Source organism: Phyllostomus hastatus, unplaced genomic scaffold (genome assembly GCF_019186645.2).
Source record: "Phyllostomus hastatus isolate PE091 unplaced genomic scaffold, TTU_PhHast_1.1 phas_contig_173, whole genome shotgun sequence".
Lineage (NCBI taxonomy): Eukaryota > Metazoa > Chordata > Mammalia > Chiroptera > Phyllostomidae > Phyllostomus > Phyllostomus hastatus.
Window position 1 is genome coordinate 1,410,569 of NW_025333668.1, and position 20,090 is coordinate 1,430,658.

General features: G+C 37.9%; 1 non-coding gene across 1 annotated transcript; it reads left to right on the forward strand.

The window, feature by feature from the left end:
* The first annotated feature begins 18,273 nt into the window (after positions 1-18,273).
* LOC123815480 lies at positions 18,274-18,380 on the forward strand. The gene has a single exon (XR_006785122.1). It is a non-coding gene; the product is annotated as a U6 spliceosomal RNA (small nuclear RNA).
* The last annotated feature ends 1,710 nt before the right edge of the window (positions 18,381-20,090 follow it).

Genomic DNA, 20,090 nt, shown 5'->3' on the forward strand with positions numbered 1-20,090 from the left:
ATTCAGTAACAAATGGTATAAAATAAACATATTATATTGAATTCTTATGTGTAATACAGGAGGTTGAGCCTGGAGATCTCGACTGCTCATTCAGATAAGCTAAGAAAACCACAAGGAAGACCTGATGCAGCAGACAGTCTTTATCACACACATTACAGGGAGCATCAATGGTGGCAGATTGGCAAAACAGGACCACATCTCCTCCAGTCTGAGGTTCCTTACTAGGAGTCCCAGACAAAGGTGGCATGAATCCAAGTTACACAAACTTACATGTGGCCCGAAGCTATATCACATCAGTGTGTATGTGCAGAAGGAAAGAGTCAAGAAGCAGTCACCACACAAGAAATGGATCCCCAGGGGAGACAAGGAGGGAGCCACATTTCATTTCCAGGACAATACACGTTCTTTCTGGCCAGTGGCCAACTGGCCAGCCTTCTGGCATGGGTGGTAGAGGGGCCATGTCCAGCATTAACCCCACATTGTGTTATAAAATACTCTGTGGCTGCTAAAATTTCCCAATTAACAGTGACATTTCTTTTTTTTTAATTATTTCATTGTTGTTCAAATGTGTATGTTTTCAAGGTACAAATGTTAATGATAGGTTAGGGTAAGGCAGCATAAAATGGCTTTTTGGTAATCATATGAATAGCTCTATAGAAAAAAACAGTAACAAACATTTATTGACCACTTACTGTGTGTTACATAGTCTATAAAGCACTTTACATAGATTTTACCCCTGTAATTTAATCCACACAATAATTCTAAGAGATTGCTTTTTACTATATGTTATGCCAAACTAATTTTGAAAAAGTCACTAAATGTTCTGCTACCTGCTCTGTCAGCATATTTTCTAGTAAATGATTGGGCTCCTAGACAACCCCTGCAGAAACCACTACAGGAAGCCAAAAAGGAAACTGGCTCAAACTGGTTAAGGCAGCCATTATGAACTTAAGGTGGCTGAGAGTTCATTATAATAGTAAAATCCTTGCCTCTGGGAGCAATGTGGACATTATTTGCTGAACATTTGACACATGAAGAAGCATGACCTGCTTCTGTACCTGCACCAACCCAACACCACTCCTTACATACTATACAGGCTATGGCAAAAATTTCCATCATGAATATGTATTAATTTGACAGGATAAGAGCACAGAGGCATCCCAGTTTGGGAGATCCATGGCTTTGGAAATTATTACTCATGGGCTACTTACTTTGTGTGGTGTAGACCCTGAGAAAGAAGATACCTACCAAAAAGGGCTCTTGGTGGCTAACTGGCCTCAAATTTAAAAAGAGATCCTAGCAGCCATTTATAAACAGGGGTCTCTCACCCAAGCTGTGCTTCAGGGAGAAGTGTGCACTAGGCCGCCTAGTCCTGCACTGAACTGCCTTCCTGCACTGTGTTCCTGTCATCTGAGCCAGCCCTTTTAAAGGATTTCCTGAAATTGTATTTCAACCAATAGAACTGAGGCTTTCTCCATCAAATTGGAGCTATGCAGCTATATCCCCCATCCGCATCTTCACCAACTGATCAGAGTAACTCTACTCTGACTGTGAGGGTGTGGAGTCCTCATTTGCATGAAGACAGACCAATCAGGGACTAAGGGCAGGGACTTCTCTCTATATACAAGGCAGTTTCCCCCTGGTTTGTAGAGTGTGCTTTTCCACTGAAGGATACCTGACTGGAACTGAAAAACCCAAAGGTGTCTTGCAAGAGCAGAGCAGTCTAGCATGCTGTGCTGCTTTTTCTTAAGATTTTACTTATTTATTTGAGAAACATTGATTGGTTGCCTCTTACACACCCCCAACCAGGAACCTGGCCCACAACCCAGGCATGTGTCCTGACCAGGAATCAAACCAGTGACATTTTGGTTCCCAGGCCAGCACTCAATCCCCTGAGCCACACCAGCCAGGGCTGTGCTGCTTCTTAATTGAGTTGTAACACGATTGAGTTGTTCTGCAGCGGTGTTGTATTACAATTGAGCTATTTGCACTGAATAAAGTTTCCTTCTTGACTGCACCCAAAATTGAAAATTCCTATTGATGTTGGAATGGCACCAATGATCTCTCTTGACAGTAGTAACTACCTTTGGTGTGCTCTCCAATTCTTTTTTTTTAAGTTTTTATTTTATTTACTTTTAGAGAGAGAGGAAGGGCAGGAGAAAGAGATGAAGAAAAACATTGAAAGGTTGCCTCTCACATGCCCCCAAACTGAGACTGGACCTGCAACCCAGGCATATGCCCTGAACTGGGAATTGAACCAGCAACCCTTCACTTTGCTGGACAACACTCAACCAACTGTGCCATGCCTGTGAGGGCTATAGTCTCCCATTCTTGACTCAACAAGAAGCTAACCCATTCTAGGTTTGATAACATGTATCACTCATTATTGGTAATTTTACTTTACAAATCGGGGAACTGAAGCATGGGCATCTATCACTTAGGGTGCAATCATGAAGAATAGAAACGACTCCTGATATTTCAAGCATTAATATTTAGTACAAAGAATTAGGTGCCTAAAAGTCTTTGGAAGGACTGGAGCAACTATTGCATTACTTTTCATTTGTACCACTGCTTCTGTGCTCCAGAGAATAAGAAATTGCTGTTGCTGCTGCTACTACTGCCACTCAGAGGCCATAAAAGTTCAGAAAACTGCTGATGATTATCACAGCTGTCTTAGATTACTGAGGCAGAGACTAGTAGGAAAGCAAGTCAAAACTCAAGCAAAAAATCCCACAAAACAATAATTTATGTCTTTCTTCCATTTTCCAAATCTTCTAATAGACATCCCATTTGGCAAAATGTAAATGAATCCAGAACACTGGCCATAAGGGACTCTCGGAAATGTAGTTCCCCGGATTCCAGCACTGCCTTAGGGAGAGCTAAGAGTATGAGAAGAATGCTTGTATTAGTTTTCTATTGTTGCAGTAAACACTTATCAACAAAATGACTTAAAACAACACCCACTATTATCTGACAGTAATTCTATTAATCAGAAGCCCAGTGGACTCAGCTGGGGATTCTGTTTAGGGTGTCACAAAGCTGGAGTCAAGGTGTCAGCCAGCAAAAACACTTGGTAAGAATATGCTTCCAGGCTTGCTCAGGTTGTGAGCTGAATTCATTTCATTAATGTGGTTTCTGTGTGGGTACTTCTGTCCTTAAGCCAGTACCCATGGTCTGAGTCCTTCTCATGCTTCAAATCTCTATGAAGTTCCTTTCTGCTGCATCTGTATGACTTAAATTTTACCTTTAGGGGTTCATGTGATTACATTGAATTCACCTAGAAAATCTGGACTAAGCCCTCTATCTTAAAGTCAGCTAGTTAGTGACCTTAATTACATCTGCCAAGTCTTTTTGCCATGTAATGCAACATAGCAGTAAGAGGAATACCAGGGGACAAATCACGGGAGTCAAAATTCTGCCTAGCACAATCCTCATTTGAAGAAAGCAATAAACAAGAAATATTCCAACATAAGAAACTAGATTTGCTCAAGATCATTCATGTTACTTATCTTCATCAACTTTAATAATAATAGTGTCTACCATAAGCCTGAAAACGTGTACGTAAGATGTTATCTATGTTAGACATGTATTTCTTTAAGAAAAATCAAATAGCAAATTGACTTTGTGGTACTTCATGTAGTGTGTTTCAAAATTAGTTTAAATGAAGTGCTCAGTGCAATGCTAAGAACGCAATAAATCCCATATTGTTGTTATTCCCATTTTCAAGATAAGGCACTGTGCCTCTCAGGGGTGACCTAATTTGCTTAAGACCACATGACTCAGTGACCTAGCATGGCTTCCATAAATACTGTTCAACTTCAAATGTGAGAATAAATTTAAAATATTGCATGCAATGAACTCGGTTAACACAATGCCCAGTAAATTTTAACTATTACTGTTATTAATGACACAAGATATCCTATTATCCTAAATAGACATGAGATTTCTAAAAGCTACTTACTATTGAATTAATTTAGTTCAAACTCCTAGCTCCAATTTACAGTTGACCCTTGCACAACTCAGGGGTTGGGGCACCTACCTCCTGTGCAGTAGAAAATTCTAATATGACTATAATTAGCCCTCAGCACATGTGGCTTATCAACAAGGGAGTTTACCCTTGAACAATTCCAGTTTGAACCTTGTGGGTCAACTGAACTGTAGTCAATTGAAAACCCCTGTTGCTCAAGGGTCAAATTGTAATAGGGAATAAAAACTTTATACTACTCTAAAATGGAAGACTTACCATAAAATGGAATTAAAATAAGATGTACTAACAAATTGATAAAAAGAACTCACACACTGACAGTTTCTTTGTAAGCATACTGCAAATGCCAGCAGAGTTCCAATCCCTGCCTGTACAAGAAATGGCCCTGACCACAGCTCCAGGTGACGCAGGTTGCCCAACTGCAGGAATTTGGCTGACACTGACCAGTTCCAGGATGCTGACGTTAAAGATTCATGTCCAGACCACCAAGGACACTGCCCGCACGTCCACAGCTTCTCCTCCTGATTTCTTTGTTCTCCTTGTTCCTCTCCCTTCTTATAAAAACCCCTGCCTGCACTGAGATGTTAAGATGGGCTTTGAGATGAGAGTCCCTCATCTTCCAGATGACCAGCACCTAAATAAAACCACTTTCCTTTACATTGGCACCTGCCTCTCCGGTATTCGCTTTCAAAGTAGCACGTAGCAGGACCTTGGTTTGTGTTATAAAACGTACTTGCCTCCTACATCCTCCCACAACACCTCTTTCTCAGCAACCCTATGTATCCCCTTCAAATATATTCAAGATTGTTATTTTCCTAAACGAACAAAAAAAATTGTGTGATGATTGGCATTGTCTTACATTTTCTCCAATTTCCTCAGTGTTTGATATGAGACACCTAGATTCTCACATTCTGGAAAGTTCTATTGAACAAGCCTGAAACTCTAAGAATGAAAAAGGCAAGTATCTTCCTCCATTTACGAAAATTGTATTGAGCTTGCAGACCCCCAGACCATATTTTGGCAACCCACTGGGTTAGAGTATGTTATTCTCTTCATGATCAAGACTTCTAGATTGCCTGGTACCATCTCATTTTTTTCTGTAGCCAGTAATTACTAGTAGAGTGCCAGTAGCTCTACCTTCCAGGATGATAAGGGCTTTTGACGGTTATAATTCCTGCACCTACTTGAAGCGCAATAATCACCAAGAGAGCGATGAACCTGGCAGCAGGGCAGGTCTCACAAAATCTGATGCGGCCTAGAGCGGCAGGTCTCTGGGGCAACTGAGGAAACTGAAGAAAACACAACTAGGCCAGGACCACTCGACTGAGTCTCAAAGTTTAATAAGTTGTCTAAAAACTCTTTAATCAACATAAGTGATATTTAAAGGCAATACTTTAAAAATTAGAAAATTCGAATTGGTAAGCTTCAGACTGCTGGCAGTTTTGTAAATAAAATTTTACGAATGATTTTCGGAAAATTTTACAAATCGTTGCTCAAATCACTCAAAGGGCTAGCTCTGGCACTAGGTCGCGTGACTGGGCAGTTAGGACCGAAGACTGACGGGAAAAATCCTCAGGTACCAGAACTCCTCTAGCCCCTCAGCCAACTTTCACCTCGCAGTAGTCCTTCTCTCTACCCACTCCACCCGGTCGTCTCTGATTGGCTAGACTGTCGCAAGTTCTTGTTGCCATTGGCCTGGAGACCATAGGGGTGGAGTCAGAGAGACTTACCTCTGCCCAGCCCCCTTGGGAGCGTTACTGAGCACGGCGTTGGAACTTGGGAACAGTTGTGAGGAGGCGGCTGGCGGGGTGTGGCACCGCTGTAGGTACGTTGGGGGCGGACGCGAGCCCTGGGGGTGCAGCGTTTGGACGACTCAGCTGTTTCTCCGAGGCCGGGAGCATCTCTGAGGCCCGGCCGAGGACCCCCTCGGCGGCGCGCCGCGCCAGCTGAGGTAGTTTGTGGCGGGGCTGGCTGAGGCGTCTGTGGAGGTGCTGGGGCTCGGAGCTGGTCGGGAAGACGCCCGCGAAGGGCGAAAGGATGCTTCTACTTGGCTTTTCGGGAGAGTTGCGGGTTACATGGTAGTGGTTTGTGGCTCTGGTGTGTGTAGCGGTCCGTCGTGGCAGTGGGGGCTGTGTAGGGACATCGACCTAGGGTTTTTTTTTTTACTCGCCGAGTCAGTAAAGCTTTGGGCTGCAACGGCTTATGCCGCACTACACCGGACTACTTTTTCGCGCTAATGGATGAAATGTAGTCCCCAGCCCCAGTTTTTGTAATCGCTTACCCAGTTTACTTGAGGTGCTTTACTCAGTCGGGTGAATAATCTGGTGCCGGAACAATTGGCTGGACTTCACCAGGTGGCAAGGAGGCGTTCCTTGATATATGCTGTTAAGAACCAGGCACTAACATATCAGGAGTAATATAAAATTATGAGCAATATGCCAAAATGCCTTTGTTAATGAAGGAACTTGGAGCACAACCATGTAATCTGCACCTGTTCATTCGCCCAGTGTAGGGATGCTATAATTTAATGATGAAAGCTGAGTACAAGGATGGTCTTTATCCTAGAAGTTCATATTTGTAAATTAGGGGGAATATCAGAGACTATTTACTTACCGTCCCTTTCCCACCTACTTTCCCCAATTTTGGCAAGTTCAAGAATGTGTCCAGTACAAAGGAAACTATTCTTTTGCTTTGTTGAAAATCTTGCTATGCATGGAAAACTGACTTCCACTTTTCTATGTTAGTATGTTGAGGATGAAGTTTCTAATGTAAGCTTGCACAGCTGGCTTGTTTTAGAATAAGCTAGTTTTTTGTTACTGTTGTTTGGTTGGGTTTCTTTTTTGTGGGGTGTGGGGAGCTTATACACAACAAATCTCTCGTAGTTCTTGGAGGCTGGCAAGTCCAAGATAAGGCGCCAGCAGATTGGGTGCCTGGCGAGAGCCTGTGTTCTAGTTCCTGACAAGCTAGTTTTCACTGCTGAAAACTTAGATGTGATCAAGATGTAGAAAAAGATCATTGTACTGAATGATTCATTGGAAGATTTACATCATACTCACTTAAACAGACTGATTTTTCTGTATTGGGATTTAATACTCTTTTCATTATGATTCTGTCATGTATTCACTTGTAGCCAATAAATGACCTGCAATGTAACTATTTGCAAAACAAAAAGGGGAAGGACATTCAAAATAGATAATTTATATCACAGGAAAGCTATTGAAATGCAAACATTAAGCATCTGAATGAAGGACTGATTACACTGAATTCAGCTTTTTGTGATTAATGCCACCTTAGTTTATCCTTCATTTTTTACAAATGCTGAATCAGACCCTTATCAAATTAATGTACTTAACACTTAGTCTTACCTTATTGACTGCTGTACTAAACCTCAACCTTCAATTCCATTGTACTTCCCTGCTATTTAATATGTTTAATTCTGGTATAAAAATATTGCACCATCCCTGCACCTTTGCCTGTTCATATCAGGTAGTTCTCTTACAGTGGGTGTGTACAGACGTATTTCATTTGATGTAAACAAATTTTAAGTAATATGTTTTATAGTTGTTAAAAATAAATTGTGTACCTTTAAATGCACAAGAGTATTAGTTCTCATTAAATTGAGATTATATTGGGTTGGCCAAAATTCTGTTATGTTTTCTCTGTACAATGGCTGTAGTAGTGCTTAGTTGTCTTTAACTTCATTTGGAACAATTTTATTAGGTTGTATTGTTACAGCTGGCATATCAGTGTATATTTTTTAAAAAATCAAAATTGGTGAATTTTTGTACAACCATTTTCATATTGAAGATGGAAGCAAATATGCAACTTTTAATGTATTTATTATTTCAAGAAAGGTAAAAATGAAACTGAAATGCAAAGAAAAGATTTGTGCAGTGTATGGAGGTGGTGCTGTTGACTGATCAACTGTATCAAAAGTGGTTGGTTAATTTTCTTGGTACTATTGACATTTCGGCCAAATAATTCTTTGCTGTGGGGCTGTCTTACACATTGGAAGATGTTTAGTAGCACACCTAGACTCTATCCACTAGAAGCCAATAACAGGAGAAAGCTGACATACTCAAAATATCCAAATCAATAAAGTTATTAGTGAAAATGAAAAATGTGTCTTTATTTTATGGAAAAAAATGTAATAGACTTTTGACTAACCCAAAATTAAATATAAAATACAAAACCCATGCCCTGGCTGGTGTGGCTCAGTTGGTTGGAGCATCATCCTGAAGCTCCAAGGGTCACAGGTTTGATTCCCGGACAATGCACATGCCCAGGTTGCAGGCTGCCAACAGTCTCACTCTTCCCCTCTCTCTAAAATTGGTGAAAAAAAATGTCCTCAGGTGAGGAGAAAAAAAATACAAAGGGCCATGTTCTTCTAATTCTCTCACATTCTTACATCATTTAAATCATTCTGTTCTCTTTTTTAAAGATTTATTTATTTATTTACTTATTTATTTGAGAGAGGTGGAAGGAGGGAGAAAGAGAGAGGAATATCAATGTGTGATTGCCTTTTGTGTACCCCCGACTGGGAACCTGGCCCACAACCCAGGCATGTGCCCTAACTGGGAATCAAACTGGCGACCCTTTGGTTCATAGGCCAGCACTCAATCCACTGAGCCACACCAACCAGGGCTGTTCTTGAGGCTTTATTAAACTTTAACCTCTACCTTTAAAAATGCATCCCTATAGACTCAGGCAACTTATCCCTCTTTAGCTTTACCAATTTAAGTAGGACAGAAAGACTGTAGTCAGGCAATAGCTAGGAGTAATAACCAGCATTCTCTAGGTAGGGCAGATCATTGCATATATTGAATTTTTGAACTCCTTTTGAATTTTTGAAATTTTTTGAAATTTGAATTTTTTAAATTTGTAAGGATTATGGGATGCTTATATACAGATCTTTTTAAACTTAATCATTAATTATGAGGTATGTCCAGAAAAAGTCCAGCCATTGTTAATATGACAACAGTTTGTGCAACATCAATGTAACCTGGCAGCCAAGGACAGTGCCCTGGAATGTGTATGCATGAACAATGACAACTTCATTGTACTAGTTGATGGGGGCAGTAGATGCCATTGAGGGAGCATGTGTACTGTGTGGCCATTACAGTCAAAATAACTAAGCAAGTAGAGCAACAAATCTGCATCAAATTTTGTTACGCTTGAACATGCCTCCATGGAAACTATTTGGATGATTCAGAAGCCTTCTGGGGATGATGCAGTGAGTGTAGCACAAATAAAAGTGTGGCTTAGATGCTTCAAAGATGGTCAAGAATCTGTCAAAAGTGATCCACATTCTGGAAGGTCTGCAACAAGCAAAACACCTGAGAATATTGAAAGTGTACAGGCTGCAATCAACAAAGATTGGCAACTGAAAGTGTGATAACTAGAAACTGGTCTGGGGATTCCAAAAACTATTGTGTCCTAGATTTTGATGCAGTTCTTTGCATGAAACATGTCATGGCAAAGTTTGTCCTGTGGCTTCTGCTACCAGAGCAGAAGGAATATCGTGCAGCAGTTGCTAATGATCCTGGAAGAATTGTGTGAGGCCTACTTTGAAGGGGACTGAGGCATCATTGGCCAATGCACAACACTTCTTGTATCTTGTATCTTCTTCGATAAATGTCTCTCTTTTTCATATTATAGGGCTGCATACTTTCTGGATAGACTTCATATATGTATCTACTAAATGTGGTACCATAAGTATACCCTTGAGTTTCTACTGTGTATAGTGCAGCTGATATCAAATAGCTTATGGGATGGCTACAGCAAAAAGTTGTTGAGGCCTTTTTTTGGTTCTCTTTAATAAGGAAAGAATAAACCTTGGATGGCTTTCCAGAGGTTCATTTTTTATGTTGAGTCTTCATTTAAGCAACATTCAATAAAACTATATGAAGGACATTTCACTTAGTATATAAAAATAAGCACATCTCTTTTTGTATGTATACTTGTGATGGGAAATTCAGATAAGGGAGTAGTTCTCTTGAAGGAAGCCTTTCTTGAAGAAGTGATCTTTAAACCTGATGTTGAAGGTTGGGGGAAAATGGGCAGATGTTGATATATGGCAGTTCTGATGAATTTGAAAAGTGAAGAACAGATTTATAGGAAATTAGGAGATAAATTTTGATAGCTTCAAGAAAAACAAAATATCTTTTTAGGAAAGATAATGCAATCATGATAATTTGGTTATATAGAGAATTTTTGCCAATAACAACTTAAGTATTGATTTAACTACACAAATGTGGAAAGGAGTACAGGGTGTAGAAAAAAGCTAAATCCTCAACTCTGTAGGAACTTGATAATGACTAAAATGTGTAACTCAAGAAATATAAGTATGAACGTTAGTTAAAACAACAAGTTATTTTAATTATTTACATGTGATTGCAACTAGGCATTAAGGAATGCTGGCACGCAACTACTTTATTTCATTAGGAGCATTTTATACTGCTTTATTTTATGCTGTTACATTGATAAAAAATTTTAAAGACAATAGTCCACTGGTTTATAGACCACTGTAAGGATAAGATTGTGTTCATTATGAGATTGTCTCCTGGCTCATATTGGTCAAGTTTTGTCACTTTCTTGACCACTATATACCCTTTAAGGTAAACCTTTTCTCTCAATACCTTATCTGATTTGTACTTGTGTTATGAGATTTGAGTGTTCAGATCATGGGTTCAAATACTGGCTCTCAGCTGTTTCCTTGAAGATATTAATATAACCTACCTTAGGCTCAAGATTTATTTTGTGAAGTTTTTACTTTTTAGAAAAAATAATGGTAAAAAATAAATGGGTTCAGTGGATTTTTAAAAAAATCTAATAAGAATTGCCCTTTATTGTGTTTATAATTAGAGATACAGACATCTCATAATGAGGAAAACCCATGCACCACCAATCATGTATCAATAATAAGAAAAATCTTAAAAGGTCTTTTATTCTCCAAAAAGTACTTATTCCATTTTGCTGACATGGCAATTTTGCAATTCAGTGGGTCATCTTGCAAGAGGAGCTGGGTCATCCATGACTCCTTATTGCTCCTGTCACACCCTGGCAGTATGTTCTTACTGATATGCCAGAAGACCTGGGATTCTCACTGGCAGTACATAAAGGGTTTAAATTTGTAGCACGCAGCATTGTCCCTAGGCAAATCTGTTTTTCCAATCCTTAAAAGCCTTGAAATTTGACATTGAGTTGGGCTCCCTGTGGATGACAATCCTTTCAGGCATCCATTTCCAGAATAGGGAGGTTTCATCTATACTGAATATTTGCTGTGGCAAGTGATTTTCCTTCATGATCAGCTTATCTAAAATTTCCAAAAATTTTTCAGCTGCTTTCACATCAGCACTTACAAACTCAGTACTCATTTCCACATTATGTAATGAATAATGATTCTTGAATTGTTTAAACCACACAAAGATAGCAGTAAATTCAGCATCGTAGATAGGTCCAGCCTTTTCTTGCAACATTGCAGACTTTTTGCTTTAGCCATGATTGTTGTGGTGCTAAGAGTGATATACTTCTGTGTCTCATCTAGTGATAGGTCACTAGAAGTTTCTCCATGCCTTATATAGGCCCTTCTGAAATTTTTGTTTCATTGCCTTCAATGAAGCAGATCCTTTAACAGCTTCCATCACTGTTCTTATTGTTAAAGATCGTATCTTTGGTGGAATGGGACATACCCAAAAGGCAAGCAATAACCATGACCAATTTTCCACCTTCTTAGTCCTTACTTTAAATTTTGTTTCCAGACCAGACACAGGATTTTGTATGCTTTTAGGGATGAACGAAACAACAAAAGATTAAATGAAGCACAAGAGAAATAATGCAATGAAGAGATGCAGTAACCACTAGATATATGAGGTTGCTGCCAGTGTACCACACCATACTATTTTATATCAACCTTTTTTTGAAAAAAGTAGAAAGATTAAACTCTAAAATAATGTTTAAAAATATAGTATAGTAAATACAAACACTGCTAACATAGTCATTTAGTAGCATTATCAAGTACTATATGCTGTACATAATTGTATGTGTTATACTTTTATATGACTGGCAGCACAGAAGGGTTGTTTACAGCAGCATCACCACAGACACATGAGTAATGTCTTGGGCTATGATGTTATGACAACTACATTGTTGTTAAGTGATAGAAATTTTTTAGCTCCATTATAATCTTATGAGACCAGAATCATATTTGCAGTCTGCTATCCGCAATGTCATTACGCAGAGTATGACTGTATATGATCATATAAATATACAAGGTCTGTCCTGAAAAAGTCCAACCATTGTTAATATAATGAGAACAGTTTGTGCCATAGCAATGTAACCTGGCAGCCAATGAGAGTGAACTGGAATGTACATGCATGAACAATGATAACTGTACTAATCACTGAGAGTGGTAGACACCATTGAGTGAGCCTGTGTACTATGTGGCCATCACCTTCCAAATGACTGAATAAGTATAGCCACAGGTCTGCATCAGATTTTTTGTTAAGCTTGTACATTCCTCCATGGGAACTATTTTGGTGATTCAGAAAGCCACAGCTATGGGCAACTGATGATTGGCAGCTTCATCACGACAATGTGTCCACTCAGGCATCAGATCTCCTGCAGAGTTTTTTTGTGAAGCATCAGATCACCCTGGTGACTCAGCCCCTGCTATAGCCCAGATTTGGTGCCCTGAGACTTCTGGCCTTTCCCAGGACTAAAATCACCTTTGAAAGGGAAGAGATTTCAGACCATCAGTGAGATTCAGGAAAACACAGTGGGGCAACTGATGGCGACTGGGAGAACTATGTGAGGTCCCAAAGTGCCTACTTTGAAAGGGACTAAGACATCATTTTCCTATGTACATTGTCTTAATCTTGTATCTTCTTCAATAAATGTCTCTATATTTCGTCTTGTGTAGCTGGGTGCCTTTTGGACAGACCTTATATGTGAAAAGGCATTTGATAAAATTAAAAACAGATTCATGATAAAATCTTAGCTAGGAGTAGAAGAGAAATTTATTAATTCAATAAAGAGGGTTTTTAAAAAAAATTTTAGAGAGAGGGAAGGAAGGGAGAAAGAGAGGAAGATAAACATCAACGTGAGAGAGAAACATCATTTGGCTGCCTTCTAAACACACCCTGACTGAGGATCAAACCTGCAACCCAGGCATGTACCCCAATCAGGAATTGAGCCAGCCACCTTTTGGTTTGTGAGACAACACCCAACCAACTGAGCCACACCAGCTGTGACAAGAGTGTCTATTTTAAAAGTATAGCAAAAATCATATTTAGTGGTAAAGCAGTGGAACCCCACACCCTATCCAAGATTGTTAGTGAGAGAAGGATTTCCACTAACAGCATACCTATGTATATTGACTGGAGGTTCTAACCAATGCAATAAGACAAGAAAAAGAAATGAGGATTAGTGAGAGAAAAAATCATGGCATCTGCATAGAAAGGTCAAAAGAATCTGTATTTGACTTAATAAGTGAATTTAATGAAGTGGTTTAGATGTGATCAATAAAAAAGCACTGACTATATATCTGTATAATAGGCAAAAAAGCCCTAAATTTTAAAATGACAGAACTTACAAAGCATTTAAAGAAACTAATACATAAGGCAAGAACGGAATAGTGGTGCAAAATACATGAGACATAAAACAAAGACTGAAACGCCAACAATTACAACTGTGTCAATATGAATGTCAAATGTGAGTGGAAAACAATTTAGTCACATAGCAAACATTGTCAGGCTAGAAGTAAAAAAACCTCCAAATATATGCTGTCTACAGGAGCTGTACATTAGCTTGAAAGTTATAAATATGTTGAAAGTAAGAGGATTGAAAAAGATACAGAATGAAAATAACAACCATAAGAAAACTAGGATGGCTCTACTGATTTCAGGCAAAATAAGCAAAACAAAAATATTCCAACAGGTAAAGAGGGAGATTTTATAATAAAAGGGTCAGTTCCTTGGTAAGTTATAACAATTACAAACATAGTTTCACCTAACGACAGTACCAATATATATGAAGCAAAATGTATTGACAAGAATTGAAGGGAGAACTACACATGTCAATAGTTGGAGACTTCAATACAGCTTTGCTCATGTACAAAAAATTTTATATTCTTACGTTTAAACTTAAGTCACCTTTAAAGTACTCACCATTTGATGCTATACAACTATCAAGACATTTTTCCACTGTTCAGAAGAATTTTGAACTTGCCAATTTTTATACCTTTTAGTGCTACTGCCTTTTTTGTTGTTGTTTGTTTGTTTGTTTGTTTCACCTTTTCCACATCATCAAAACTTTTCCCTTTGAGGACTTTTTGCATTTGGAGGGAAAAAAATCACTCGGGTCAAGATTGGATGAATATAATGAGGGGGAGCATAAGAGTCATGCTGATTTTGGTAAAAAAACTGCTGAACACTCATCGTGGTCTGGGCAGGTGTGTTCATAAATCACCAATCATGAAATGGACAAATGCATTGAAAGAATGTTTAAAAAAATCACTGAACCCAAACACAGCCTCTCACAATGCCAGCTCATACACTGATCCAGATGGGTTACTATGTAGTAGCAGGGTAAGCCTGTACTACAAGCTCTCCAGAAGATAATTCTGGGTTTTGGGGGGTCCCCCCTTGTAGATAGCAAACTAGGCAAAAGATCACTAAGAAAAGACTTGAGTAACACTATTAACTACATAGACCTAAGAAAACAAACAGCACAGTACAACATTTTTATCAAATGTACTTAGAACACTCTGTAATACAGACCTTATGCTAAGCCATAAAACAAACCAACAAATCTAAAAGGATTGAAGTCATAACAAAGTACATTCTCTGGCTACAATGGAGTGAAATTAGAATTCAATACCAGGATAAAGTGGAGAAACTCACAACTATGTGGAAATTAGCACAATCTTAAATAACCAGTCATTCAAAGAAGAAATCCAAAGGGAAGTTACAGAATACTTTGAGATGAATGAAAATAGGGCGTAACAAAATTTCACGGTGCATTAAATAGTTTTTAGAAGGAAATTGTAGTCATCAGTCCTACATTTAAAAATATCTCAAATCAGTAATCAAGCCTTTAACCTTATACAAAAAGAAGAATAAACTAAACCAAAGTCAGAATGAAGGAAATAATAAAGATTAGAGTGGAAATTAATAAAATCAAGAAAGAAAAAATAGTCAAACTAAAATGTTTTTTTAAAAAGGTAAACAAAATTGAGAAAGAAACCTCTACTTAGACTGATCATTAAAAACGCTTGTATTAGTCAAATCAGGAATGAAAGAGGGAGCATTACTACTGACCTTCGAGAAGTTAAAAAGATTGTGAGAGAATACTGTAGAATAACTGTAGAACAATTCACTTGTATAATAAGTTAAATAGAGGAGATAGACAAATCCCTAAAGACCCAAATGTAGAAAAGTGAACGAGAAACAGAAAATCTGAACAGTCCCATAACAAGTAGAGAGACTGGATTAGAACACAAAGAAAAGCCCCATGTCAGATGACTTTATTGCCGAATGCTACCATACATTTAAAAGTATCAGCTCCACAAATTTGCCCGAGAAAATGAAGAATAGGAAGGAACACTTTTCTAATCATTGTGAGGCCAGTATTATTGTGATAAAATCAGGCAATGACATAACAAGAAAGAAAACTAGAGAATAATACCTCATCAAAGCAGATAAAAAATCATCAACAAAATATTAGCAAATCCAATCCAGCAACATAAAGAATTATACATTGTGATCAAGTGGGATTGATCCCAGGAATGTAAGGTTGGTTTTACATCCAAAAATACTTCACTATAATGGACCATATCAATACAACAGAGAACAAGGCCATATGGTCATGTTAGTAGATGGTGAAAAAGCATTTTCTGTTAAAATTCAGTGTTTCTTCATAATAAAAACATTCAAGAAAGCAGGTACAATTTGGAAATTTATTAAGCTGATAAAGGGCATTTGTAAAAATTTCACAGCTAATACCATACATAATAGTTCAAGACTGAAAATTTTCCCCTAAACCAAGAATAAGACAAGGACTTATTGTCTTATTGAACTACTCTTCCCATTTAAATTCTGCATTAAAAAATACATTTATTTCAAGCATTTCAAATAGAAAGCACCAAGATTGGAAAGGGAAAAATAAGACTATTGACAGATAAAATTATTTTGTATGTAGAAAATCCTAAGGAATCTACAAAAAAAAACCCTATTTACAGATTAGAAACAAGGTCAATAATACTGCAGGACACAAGATCAATATTCAGCATCCTACTGTATTTTCATATAGTTGTGATGAACAGACCAAAAATGAAATTAAGTTTTATTTATAAAATCATCAGAAAGCTCAAAATTTAAATTCTAAAAACTACAAAATATTATTAAAAGAAAGTAAATATCTCAATAAATGGAAAGACATCCCATATTCATGAATCAGAATGCTTGGTTCAATTAAGGTAGCAGTGCTCCTTAAATTGATCTACAGATTCAGCACAATCCCTTTCAAAGTTCCATCTGGCTTTTTTGAAGAAATTGTTAATCTGATCTTAAAATTTACATCGATATTCAAGAAACTCAGAATAGCAAAACAATCCTCAAAAAGAACAAAGCTGGAGAGTTTATACATCCTGAATTAAAAACTTACCAGAAAATTATAGTAATCAAGAATGTGGTACTGTAACCAGGCAGCATGGGGTCTGGTTGCTTATTGCCATGTATATGCATAACATGAAGATTTGTGCAGAGGGGAAATGATTTTTATTAATAGGGTTTTTAATTTGAGGGACCTGGGAATATTTCTGCTTCATGTCAACTGAGCTGACCTTTTTTGCAAAGCACAGGAAAAAAGTTACCCCCAGGAAGATTAATGTCCAAATCCATGTTTAGAAGTTTCCCATTAATTATTTGTAGTCTAAGGTTGTTATTTAAATGGGACTACATTTCTTTAGCTTTAGGCCCTCTCTCTTTCTGGTGTCAGAGTTGCCATTGCTTCACAGCAGTTCTTTCTCTCTCAGGGTCTGGGGTGTGCTGCCATATCACTTCCATGGTCGTGTAGGAGGAGCTTCATTTGTGAGGAACTTCTCAGCTAATGCCTTTGTGTGCTGTTTTTAGGACAAGAGAGTTGAAGCCATCTCTGACCCATGTGCCAGGCTGCAGTGGGTCATAGTGTTCTGAGGTCTGGAGCCCGGTGAGGCACATGTCCCAGCATAGGGCCTACCTCTAGGGGTTGGCTTTCAACCACGCAGGGTCTAAGACCCAAGCAGTCCCTGCCATCTGCCACTCCCACCCATGGGAGGCAATACAAGAAAGAACCCAAGAAACCAAAAGGCCAAGAGACCAAGAGAGTGAGCTTCTGTCCATCTGTTGTTTAAAAGCCCTCTCCCAGAATCCCATGTGCTCCAGAAGCCAATGGGAGTGTCTAGCTTTTTAACTGAGGGCCAGTATTGGCCATGTTTGCCTTTGCCTCTTCTGTCCATCATGTTCTATAAGGAGGCAAAGTCTCCAGTCATGAATGCTTTGTACAAGCTCCCTTCTGCAGTCACAAGCTTCCCTGCTGCCTTGGGCAATGTCTCTCCTTTGGTGGCTCCTCCCTTTACAGGGAGGGCAAGCCGCTTTCAATTTTCAACCCCACCTTGGTGTTTTCTTCCTGTTCCCTGCCCTCCAGCAATTTGGCCTGACCACTCTGTAACAGTACTGGTGTAAGAACAGATCTGTGTATCAGTGGGATGAAATTGAGAGTGCAGAAATAAACCTTCACATTTATAGTGGTTTTTAACAAGGCTTCCAAAAACAATTCAGTGGGAGGGAAGGAATGTCCTTTTTAAATGGTGCTGGGAAAATTGTATGTCCACATGCAAAAGAGTACCATCAAGAAATCAAAAAGACACCCACCAAATGGGATTAAAAATGTACAAACCATATCAGATTAGGGATTTAAATTCCGAATATACTCAAACCTTGGCTCAAACATCTCAGTTCTGGAACAATTCAATTTTCAACCAAGTTGTTATGGAAAAAAAGTCTTGGTTGTCCAACAAAACTTCAGTTTTTGATTCTCCACCCAGCACTCCTTTGATGGTGAAACTTGTGTGACCAGGCACACATCTCTCAGGTGACAAAGGAGATTAGATTTTTGAATAAATTGCTTCTCCAACAATTTTTTTAGAAAACTTAAGTTTGAAAACTGAGGTTCCACTGTATATATATATATTTTTAAAACCCGTATAAGGCAATTAAACCCCCCCCCCCAATTTTAAACTGGGCAAATGAGTGCTAACTTCAACAGTACATATACTAATATTGGAACGATATAGAGAAGATTAACATGGCCCCTACACAAGGATGTCACACAAATTCATGAAGTGCTCCATATTTAAATAAGTGAGTAAATAAGTAAATAAAGTGGGCAAATGATTTGTGTAGATGTTTGTCCAAAGAAGATATACAAGTGGCCAATAAGCACATGTAAAGATACCCAACGTTGTTAGCCATGAGTTACATGCAAATCAAAGTGACAATAAAGTACCACATCACTTGCACCAAGATGGCGATACTAAAGAAGATAATGAGTGTTGATGAAGAGGTGTTAAAAATGGATTCCTTATACACTCCTGGTGTGAGTGTAAATTGGTCCAGACTCTTTAGAAAACAATCTGACTGTTCCTCCAAAGGTTAAATATTGGGTTACCATATGACTCAGCAATTCCACACTTAAGCATATATTCAAGGGAAATAAAAACAGGTCCACTCAAAAATATATACATCAATGTTAATAGTAGCATTATTAATAGTAGCTGTATTTGGTTTTATAGCAGAGTGTATTATAAATACCCAAAGTTGTTTTTGAGAGTAAATATAATGTAAAAGTAAGCTAAAATCTGGGGTACAAAATTCTAAATTCAATGAAAAAAACACACTAAAAGGGGTAATGATGAGAGGAAGGAAATTTTTTTTAGATAAGGAATACTCAAAGAATATTTTCATTCTGATCTCAATGGTTAATGAAATGTTGGCTGAAGAATGCTTTTAGAAAATCTTTAAATATAATGGAATCCATGGGATTGTAAAGCATATGTAGACCTTATAAAATAAAAGGATGTTTTAATATTAAAGTAATATGAAATAACATAAGTAACAAAAAATAAAGCAAAAAGCAACAAGTTGTAAAAGTCAGAGGGCATAAAACCAAATGTAAATTAAAGCTTTAATATGCCATTTACAATAAATGTAATTGGTTTGAATTCCATTAAAAGACAGATTCCTTAAGTTGTTTTCAAGAAGTTTTAAAAGAGATATCTAAAACTAAATTTTGGGATGGATAGTAATATATTCAGCAGGAGTTATATCATCAAACAAAATACAATGAAAAGGACAAATTAGATTATATTTTAATATTAACAGGATACTATCAATTATATATCTGAGGGAAAATGAAATTAGATTCCTTTCAATATATGGTAAAATCAATTTAGATGAATTAAGTACTTGAATTATAAATGGCAAATCTTTAAAATTTGAGAAAACACAGATGGCTTATCTTTCCAAATTTGTGTTACAGGACAGTACTATGATTTAATACAATTTCTGTGAAATATGGTTTATTTGGCAGCAGAGGGTTCAAGCTGATTGAAGAGGAGTTCTAATGATGCCAAGGATCCCACAATAGACTAAGTTGTTGCTTTTTTTTCTCCTAGTAATTACATTTTATTCAGTCTCTCTCCAACATGTAAACTATCCCTTCACCTTTTAGGCAGTTACCAATAAGACACCAGAGCCTTTTACTGGTAGTTTTACTTGTTTTCCCCAAATATTTTAATATAGAGGTTTTCCAGGTGAAGTACCTCTCCTCAGTATGCTTTTATCAACTAGCAAGTCGCAAACTGTTCTGACCAATTATCTCATACTGTTTATAACCTTTAGGAATAATTCACTTGGAGCAAGTATTCCTATTACAGGCATCCCTCATTTTGTTGTGCTTTGCTTTGTTGTGAAGGTTTGTGGAAACTCTCCATCAAAGAACTCTATCAGCACCATTTTCCAACAACATTTGCTTACTTTGTGTCTATCATATTTTGGTAGTTCTCATC